This window comes from Hylaeus volcanicus, chromosome 5, assembly GCF_026283585.1.
Source record: "Hylaeus volcanicus isolate JK05 chromosome 5, UHH_iyHylVolc1.0_haploid, whole genome shotgun sequence".
NCBI classification, from domain to species: Eukaryota; Metazoa; Arthropoda; class Insecta; order Hymenoptera; family Colletidae; genus Hylaeus; species Hylaeus volcanicus.
Window position 1 is genome coordinate 4155085 of NC_071980.1, and position 10300 is coordinate 4165384.

Here is a 10300-nt window from a genome sequence, read left to right on the forward strand (position 1 = left end):
GGATATTATTTTTTTTTAATTCCTCGTACATAGGCGGGCTCCCGAAGGATGATCAAAGTCACGGATAGAAAAGCTTAGTGTAATGGCGGTTTGAGGAAGATATATAGACAATAAGTTTGTTTTGATTTGGAAAAACCATCGATTCGCCACTTGAGATCTTCTTTGAAATAGTCATTTGTCCCATCACAGTAGAAATAGTTACAAGTGAGCGTCGATAGGTTTAGTGGTAAATACTTAGTGGAATAATCAATTACAGTTGGAATCTAAAATCAGGATTCGGAAACTTGAAGATGGCGTCGGTAAGGTTTTCGTTGACATAGGATGCGGATGATGCAAAACAAGATCGAGTTGAAACAGAAGTATGTACCTAGGTAAATTGCACACTCGAAACGACAGTACTGGAGACACTTTCCAGAAAGCCGACAGTAAACGCCCGTTAAACCGATCCAACGACTTGTTTGCTTTGATTCAATGCAACCCCGTTTGTCGGGGGCGAGCGTTCGCCAGAAGCCGAGTTCTCGTGTCTCTCGGTGTTTCCACGAATATAGCCGTCGAGGAAAGTTTTCCTTTCCGTGCCTCGTAACCGGACATAAAAGCCGCCAACCATCGATCCGTCGTCGCGTTCTCTCCTCCCCCGATTTGTCCCTGCGCTCTTCGTTTCGGTGTACAGAGAGCCCCGTCGCGAAATCGATTATGAAAATACGGGAAGATTTGATTGATTTCGGGGGTAGTCGGTGCTGACATCCCGCTGTACACAAACGACGAGGAAATCGTCAGATTCTGATTCAAGGAAATTTTTTCTATTTTCATCGAGGCCTACTGGGCTTCTATAGCTCGGGTACCTCGGGATCGCTAGACCCGTACTGTAGCTATGGTGAAGCATAACTACTATTTTAAGCAAAGATGCACGATTGTAAACAAAAATGATTTAGTTTTTAAATGGAATTTCTGGAAGAAAAAATTGACGGAAGATACATTTTCAGCTCGGAAATCTTCAGCTCAAAGTCTTCAGCTCAAAGTCTTCAGCTCTTGGGATAGTTTCTTCGAGCGCGAGTCACTCTTCGAAATATAATGGCGTCCCGTTTTCCATCATCGAAGCGAGGCGAGATATCTCGGAGCGAAAAACCGGCGTTTCGCGTGCATCGGTTACAAAGCGGAATGGAAAATTCTGGGTTCAAGCGGTGGGTGTGACGTTCACCTATATTGCCTGGGCGTCCGTCCCTCGATCGGGCTCGATTCATATGTGCCGAGCAACATAATACCGGGTAGCTTTATTTGCAGAGTGTGTCAGAAAAGCCCTCGGAGATTTCGCCTTTCATATCAGGTCCGCGGGCGCAATATAGCATTCCGGGAAAGGAGAAAACAGAGGGTGGGAAGCCGGAAGAGGTGGCAAGTGTAGGGGAGAGTCGCGAAAATCGTACCACTTACAGTATTTTATCTTATATTTCCCAGCGATACTCGTTTGCACGCAGATCAGTACTGGGAATTATAGCTGGAAATTTCGAATTGATACATTGATGAATTTACGCAACACTAAACGTACCGATGTTCATTTGTAACCATTTGGAAAATATTCTAGACCAGATGGAAAATATTTTAGACAATTTTCACGTAAGGAGGAAAAGTTGCGAAAATTATTCCAGCTTTCCACAGTGCTATAACTCCGTAAGCAGCTCTCCCTAATGCAAAGCAGAGGTAGTCCAAAAGCAAAATAGTAAGAAGCGGTTACAACGTGAAATTCGTGTAATTTTTGGAAAGCGGAGGCGTTGACCGTACCGAAGGAAAAATTCGCATCGCCGCGGAATATCTTGAAGAACCTTTGGCGCGGGTCTATACGATTTTTCTTCTCTGTGTCCGACCAGGTGTGTGTAGGTGCGCGAACCCTTTGCCCTGGCGCCCTTGCTTTAATTTCAAACAGCGTGTCGGTAATTCCCGCATCGCGGATGCCTGAAAAGTCTGAACCGTGAAATGTCTCTTTCCTTTTTTACCTTCTCGGCTCATTCCCTCTCTTTTTTTCACCACCACCGCCCCAACCCACAGGCCGCCGTCGCTCTTTCTCGCCGGTTGCAGCGACGCGCCGTTGCGCCGGCGGATCTTGAAAATTCACAGTTCCGGTGTCGAAGAGAGAATTCTCGCAAGGCAACGGTGGATTAAGGGATTAAAGGATGCGTGGCAGGCTTTGACGTTCTCGTTTCTCACTTCTCTCAGCGTTTTACGACAGGAGCATCGCTTTCCCGAATACCTCTTTCCTTTCTTCGCTCGCTATCCCCGATCTCCTCTCGCGGCCCTCATCCATCCTTCCCCCGTTAACCCCTCAGTTTTCCCTAGTTCCTCCACCTTTCGGCCCCGCGACGTTCCTTCGTTCCCCTTTGAGCCCGCTTTTTCTCGAATTGCCTTTGCTCGTTTCGCGTTAATGTTCGCCCCGAAATGGGATGCGCCCAGGAGGCGAGTTTCAAGCCCCGATTCAACGCGCGTCAGCTAGTACTGCTGTCGGTCGATGAAGGGATCGACGATCGGATGAAAGGCCGAATCGTTTGAGACCGCTAGCGAGTCGACGAACCGATGCTCTCTACTTGCAAAGCGATTGCTGATCGCGCCAGCAGACGCTAAAGGAATCGCAGACTTTATATGCATTGAGAAAGACATCAAATAAGTTTTTAAACATGGCGCTTGGGGTAGCCTCCCGCGAATGAGGATTTGGTTAACGAGGACTAATTAAAGGTTATCGAGGATCAACGTTATATTTAGAAATATATACTACTCGTTAATGTTTAATTCGATAACTACGTGAATCGTAAATCGACGTATTTACTTTTTCTGATAGGATAGGTAATTTGAGCTGCGAGGTTTTCCTCATAATCGATTCTTTTTTAATAGGTACATTGTTCTCTATCTCGGAAGCGCCGAGTGCTAAAGCGATTGCTAATCGCGCTAACAAACGCGAAAGGAATTGCAGATTCGCAGACACGCGACATCTCTCTGGCTCCTCTTTCGACGTGTCCCCGCCGTGACAAGGGCCAATAAGCCGCTACTGTGCAAGGCGTCGCTTGTGAAACTTTCCCGTCGAATCTTTTCAATAAGATTAATCAATTCGCGGACGAGTGGCCCTGATGTGCAAGGTTTCCAGGACGTCAAAGTCTCTCTGGCCATCCGCGACACTTCTTACGCGACATCTTCTCCGCTAACAATCGCCCCTTCCTTTCATCCTCGATAATTACCCCTGTTAATTACCACCCCCGTCACTGAACTTTCCAATCAGCAATCCTGGACACTGGGATATTGCGGCCGGAATATGGAAACCGATCTTACGAATACGACTTCACAGAGGATCGACGTTCCGCGATCAAAGGCACGGTAAACGCGACGGACACGGATGCAATTCTGTTAACGAAGCGCAAATTGCTGTTATTCTTTTCGATATTGCAGTTCTATCGAGAAGAAAGGCGGAAGCAAAGGCGGATTTAAAAGTATTTCAACGCCATCGTTGATACGTTCCCTTTGCAGCTGGGAGATAAAAGTGACAAAGTTCACCGAGGGATAGTTACAGATGGACCGAAGGAACGACTGACTTGAGAGATCTTCCTCTATTCCCCGATGGAGGAAATGTTTCTCTCGGTTCATCGAAGAATGGAGGGCAAGGAAATAACATCGAAACTTGATCGAAAAGCGTTTGGTTGCTGCCGGACAGTTGCCTATTATACTACCAACAATATCTGTTTTAAACTTGACGACTCACGCTCTTTTCTCTCGAGACGAAAGGCGACCAACAACTGAGCGACTAATCGAGTTCGATCGAGACGAACGATCGACAACGAGAGAATTGAGCATGAAATAATTAGGAAATTCATTCGATTGATTCAATGACAAGGAATTTGCTTCGGCTGATCACGCAATTAGACGTTTAATCGCGTTTACAAGATTGCTAATCTAGACGAACCTTTTCGAAGCTCTAGCTGTTTCCGACTGAGAAATATTTCATCTGGATTTTCCAGCATTCGATAAATTCGCTTCTTCCACGAGCTGGAAGGCAAAGGTGAGAAAGTTAACCGAGAGATAATTAGCGAACGGTTCCAGTCAGCCGTCGAGGCGAACTCGTATTAACGGTCGGTTGGCTAAATACCTGGCTTTGTCGAGCGTGGTAGGAAACGTGTGCGTCTGTACGTGCACAGGTCGTATTACTATCTGCGGTCTGGGAATAGTGGTAGATGTGGGATCCAATCGGGACATGGCCTGGGGGTAACGAGGGGATCCCCTCGATCGAGGAGGCGTCAGTCGTGAACCGTTTCATTGGTTCCTGACACACGTGCAGACGCGTGCATATGCGATACACGCGGATCGATTCCCGCGTTTGTGCGGAAAGCCATCTCGCCAAGTATCGAACGCGTTTTATGGGGTCTTCTAATTTGGAAGATCAAAAAATTCATAACTCATTTAACCCACGCGAAATACCTCCTAATAAGCTAGAAAGAGAGGTCAAAGAGGTCCCTTCGATGCGGCAACTGGCGAGATGTCTCGCAAATGGATTCGCTCACTTGCCATGCCTTAGCTACATTGCATATTCGGAATAACAGAATGACATTAGGTTGGTAAGAAATGAATGTCGGTTTTCAAACTTTCGATGATGAAAAGATGATCGAAGAAGTTTCTCGTGTTAGACGAGGCACATATACGCGCGAGAGCAGCGGTCAACTTTGACGCAATGAATATGAATGAGAGAGCAGCGACGCGCGACGACGTTCTTGAAATTGCAACGGTGAAATTTGAACGCCGCTAGGGGTGGCTCCGTGTCGACGAGCCCCTGGTTTGCGAGTGCCCATGGGAGAGGGTGCTTGTCGAACGCCTCATACCTTCGCCGATATGCCAAATCGAATGTGACGTTATAATGGAACCGGCATTAGCGGTTTTGCCGGCACGATCCAGACTTGAGTCGCCCTGGGAAAACGTCGCTGGAAATTGCTGAACTGGTTTCGTGCGAAAACGAGCGGGAGAACATGGTCGACAGTTCCTTGGAAAAGCGTGAGAATTCTGTCAGGACATCTCGGGGGTGAGCTGCGGGATTTCGATAGACTTGCTGGAAGAATTTTCAAAGGAATCGAGTATGGGCGATCATGCGTGTTGTAAGTTACGACTTGTAACATCAACTCGCTAACCATAAGACATACATTTTGAGCGAGATGTACGACAATTAAAACCAGGCTAGGGTCTATGCCGCGAACTCAGACTGCGAGGGAATTACCGAAAGGGTTGCCTGACTATTTACACAAGGGTGAAAGCAGCAATTCCATGGAAGGAACCGAACGAAAATTTCATGCTCCGCTGCGGAATAATGAAATCCGTAACGAACGATGGGCTCATCCTCTGCGAACACGAGACGATCGCCACGAGAGCACCGGCGGAATATTGGAGTATTAAGAAGAGAATAAACGTTCCCATTACCACCGTCGGGGATCATAATTGTGCCGGTATTCAGCGTAGTCGCGGAAGTACGTTCGAAATCGACAAGAAATAACGATCTTGTAGACACAATGCATCCGCGGGAACCCCTGAGAGAAATTCTTTCGATTCTCCCCTCGGGTAATTGGTCGCCGCGGGTGGTGAACTTGCTCTTCGTTACCGTTCCGACTAGTCGTTACACGTTTCGACGACTCGAGGACCGACAGGACCACGTAGGTCGAGCAGTTGCCAGCTACCAGCGGCGAGAACGATTTCCCTCGGCCTTTATGACGTTAGTTGGCAATCGGATCGAGCGCGAAACACAACCGTTCGCAGAGGCGATGACAACGTAGGGGAAAGCGACGGACGCACGTGTGAGCAGTCGCAAATTAAAAGAAAGCAATAAGAGTCACTTTAGCCCCGGAGACGGGGCACGATTGAAGCTTCCAGAGGACTGGCAGGCTAGGGGACAGGCGACCAACTCGACAAAAATCCAATTCTCCGCTGTTAGGAATCGAATGACTCATTTGTCGCTCGATTCGTCACGACGTGTCTAATCCTCTTCATCGTTCCCAATAAATTCTTTCGTACGAGGTGACAGGAGCCCCCCTTCGTTGCGTCGTCGATGTCGAGACACTGCAATGACTGTTTTCGGGGGAACATCTGCCGAGAACGTTAAGATACCATTCGAGTAATTTATCGAGGGATCTGGGCTCCGGGTGTTTTCTAAGTTTCTGTCGATCATGAGCACTGCCACAATCTCGGCGCTTTGTGTTTGATAGCGATTGATGAGCTTGGACTAAAAAACTAAACCTAACTACAGTTCTATTGACCCAAGTCCTCTCATTCGAGATAGGTATTCGACCAGGGTGAACGCGAAGTTGCCTAGTTGCGGTGGTTATTTCATCGCAGGCCATCGATATATCCGTTTTTTGTACGAGTGCGTGTCACAGAGTGACACAACCGGCCACGGACGAGGAAAAAAACGCAGAGCCAGTGGCTCGTCTACGCGGCGCGAGTTTCCATTGTCGTGAAACGTTCGTTCCCGTGTCTCGCTCGCTTCTCTCCATTGACAGTTCGAACAGAGGCGAAGTGTCGGCGATGGTCGGGGCGGCGATTCGAATCTCGTACTCAAACGCGGACCCCATTCATGGAAGCATAATGGGGTACGAAGGAGAATGGAGGGACCACGCACACAGCGTACGCGTTCGTGACAGCGGAGGCTCTTGCACCAGCCTCGCCACGGGATAGCTCAGCAGATACAGCCGTCCGCGAACGTGACTGTGTACGCGAGAAAACGGAAACCTGCGCCGATACACGCTCGCGTTCCGTGCATTGAATTTCCTGTTTACGTCTGCTGATAAATCCTTCATTGAACGTCGCGAATAGGTGATGCGGCTTTCGCGCCGAAAATTAAGCCATTCGGTCGACGTCTAACCAATGAGTCGCTCAATTTTAGTTTCTTCTCGTGGAATAATGAAAATAAAAGAAGCGTAGATGCAACGAACGCACGTGCAACGAGCTTTCAGTTCTATTTCAGTTCACGGAAAATGTAAAATGATTGAAACTGTTTTCCTGAAAATGGAAACGCATCCAATCAGCGCGAAACGGAATAAAATTTACTGGGTTTGATAAAGAACAAGTAACGAGCACGCTACACTGCGGGCGATTGTTTTGCTAAAAAATTACACGAGTAACGGTTGTCGACTGTTTGCTCGCCTATAATAAACGCGTTCGTCAGTCGCGAGAACAAGTTATTATTCATCGTTTTTAGCCGTCGCGCATTATCCGCGCAATATTTTCCCCAGGTGACGCTTTACACGTCGCGATCCGTTCGTACGCTAATGAAATAAAATCCCGTATTCCCGTAAAATTAATTTCACTCTTTTCCTCCGTTCGTTCTGGGAGAGCCGCCACGTCGAAATGAATTCGTAGCCAGGACCAGTTTATAACGAATTTACGCTCGATCGCTTGATTTCGCTCGCCGATTGCCCGCGTATCGAATCGGTCCCGATGTATAATAAATTGTCCGTCCGGATACCGCTGCATAAATTCGCGCGCCGCGTTAAACGTTTACGTTTCGCCCGTTGATTTGCGCGGTTGATAAATTTTCGATGCCGCAACGCGTCAACTTTTCCCCCCCCTTGAACATCCACGCGAACCCCTGGCCGCGGTTTCACGCGATTGCCTAACTCGAAAATGTAGAAAAGATCCCGCGAGGGAGACGAGGGGTGAGTGGGTAAATTTAAAAGGCTGACATTTAATGAAATCTAAAAAGAATAATAAAGCAACGAGATTCGAAGAAGAATATCGCGAACCACTTGCAAGGATTTAGAGAGAAAACTGAATCCACAAAGGTGGGAGAAACGGCTGAACCAGCGATCTCCGCGTCCACAAGGGACTTTTCGAAGTTGTCAAAGTATAAATTTTACTTGGTGCGGCGGTGGTGGGTGTGAATTAGGCTACTCTCCTGATGGCGGACGGGGACACACGGTCGGTACATGAAACGGCACAAAGTGGACGGTTTCTGAAAAGATAATGGAGCGGACGGGATACGTGAATGTAAGTGGAGTTGCAGGAAAGCGTGTCGAGCATTGTTCCGCGTATTACACATTCCCTGTGTCGCGTCTTTAGAAAAAACCCTCCGCCGGCGTTCGTAAGGCAAGATAGGTTGTGTACACGACGGAAGGTCCGCAATACGCTTTCCCTATCTCTCTTCCGTGATGCGAGTTTTGTGTTTACACCACGCAAAAACTGCTAGGGGAATGATGCTGCCGCTGGCACAAGGTGAATAGGATGCACGAGTTCTCGGTTCGACTACCATGTAACTGCTTGAAAAACCTGCAGCCTCGGCTTCTGGATTCAATTCACCCGCGTAAAATAGAGGATAGCGATCTTCAGTGGGCATGCTTTTATCGCGCGACTGATATCGCAACGTGTGCTCGACTCGGTAAATGAATTCGAGATCGACGAGCGAAAGTGGCCGTGAGGATCGTTTTGGGGTAAAGAGCAAGCATTTTATCTTTCGGGTTGATCTCGCGTAAAAGCGCGCGTTGAACGTCGACCTTCCTTCCGGACCTGTTTCTTTCTTTTTTTTTTCTTTTTTTTGTAAATAAAATGTCTCACATTTCCAGCCACGAGTCACCTGAAAGCGTAGACCTTGGTGGTGAATATGATACATGTGACAAAGTGATGCACGTTCGAGGCGGAGAGATTTATTAAGATTTTAGTAGGATAACAAATTAGGAGTAGTTTTCTAAGAAATCGACGTATTGCGTTCGAGCTTGGGAAATTGAAATGAAAAGTTTGTAATTTTGATCTTCGCCCTGGCGATACAAATTTGCGATGTCCGGCTTCAAACTTTTAATATTTTCGTCAGTACTGGGTGTCAGAAACGTGAAATATCTGTCTGTGTAGTATATTTCTATAGTTCTGTATAATACCGATCGACTATCCGTCTCTATTATCCGTCATCGTTGGGGCGAGGGGCTATTTCTTGAACCGTGGAATACGATCTTGGATCCGCCGGAGCGACTTAATAATCCTTAACAGGCAGGTCCCTGGTCAGCGACAATGGCGTTGCTAATAATTACTGTTTACAATTGATATTGAATCGCGGCGTCAATTTACTTACCAGCGACTCGCCAACCGTGCATTTTCCATAGATCCGCGGAACCTTTTCAGTTGGAGCCTTGGCGAAGGGGTGCAAAAGGGGGACGGAATGAAAGTAGTTTACAGAAATGCTTCCACCGTCAGGGTCAATTTACGCGAAACAGCGGCGAGGGGGATGGGTTCGCGTCTCCTTCATCCGAGACCCTTTATTCACGGTTAGCGAAATGAGGCTCGCTCGGCAAGAAAACTCTTTCGTCTGTGACACCGTTGCGCGAATAAGAACATCTGATCCGGTCAGCCGCGTTAATTAAGTGCCCATTTTGTACTGTGATAATTAATTTTCGTTTTCTTTTAGCTACGCGCATATATCACGGCTCCGTTATCGTCGAGGGATCGATGCGTCGCGGGAAGCAAGCCAACGGGGAGGAACAAAATTTCCTCAGACGAGGGTTCGATGTATGGAGACACGATTAGATCAAGAATCTCTAGAATGTAGATTTTTGAGGCTACTTTGTGTGTAGAGATGATTTATTTAGAAACCACATTTTTTTTTTCTTAGGAGCCAACGACAGGCAACATAAGTAAAATATGTTTTGCTCGAGGATATCACCAAGAAAGTATAATAATACCCGCGACTGGTATTATACATTTCGAACTCATAAAAATGAAACATCCCTTGAGTCATCTTCTCACTCCCGGGATCTCAAGAAATTCGTCTCGGGACGTCGAAGTACCGATTCCCCTCGACTACCAGACAGGAACCGTGTCTGTTTTTGACATCTCAGACGCGAGGACATTTTGAAGCTGGAAATACGATTTCACGTGGCGAACAGCGTCGCGCCGAATTATACCACAAAACGATGCGCAGCGTGCCATCGACGTCGCTATCGATCATCTAAATGACGCCGATCCAACTTTTTCTCGACTTTTCATTTCTATCGTCGAGCGACAATTTGCAAGATCGCAGAGGCAACATTTTCGACGTGGTCTCGACTGAAAACTCGCGAAGGCAATTTCGCGAGGGCAGGCGACGGAGCGAAGGGACAGGAGGGGAGGAATATTTGCAGTGGTCGACTGGGAAATTTCAATTACGCGTGTACCCGGGCTGATTCGATTATCGAGACCGGCTTGATTACCGATTCAATTGTTGAAACGAGTACACCGAGGAATTTGTTCCTGTTTGCGCTACGACGCAATCTATTATGCACCGCGATCCCCAAATCTGCTTGTTCGCACTCTTCGACACCTTCCCCAG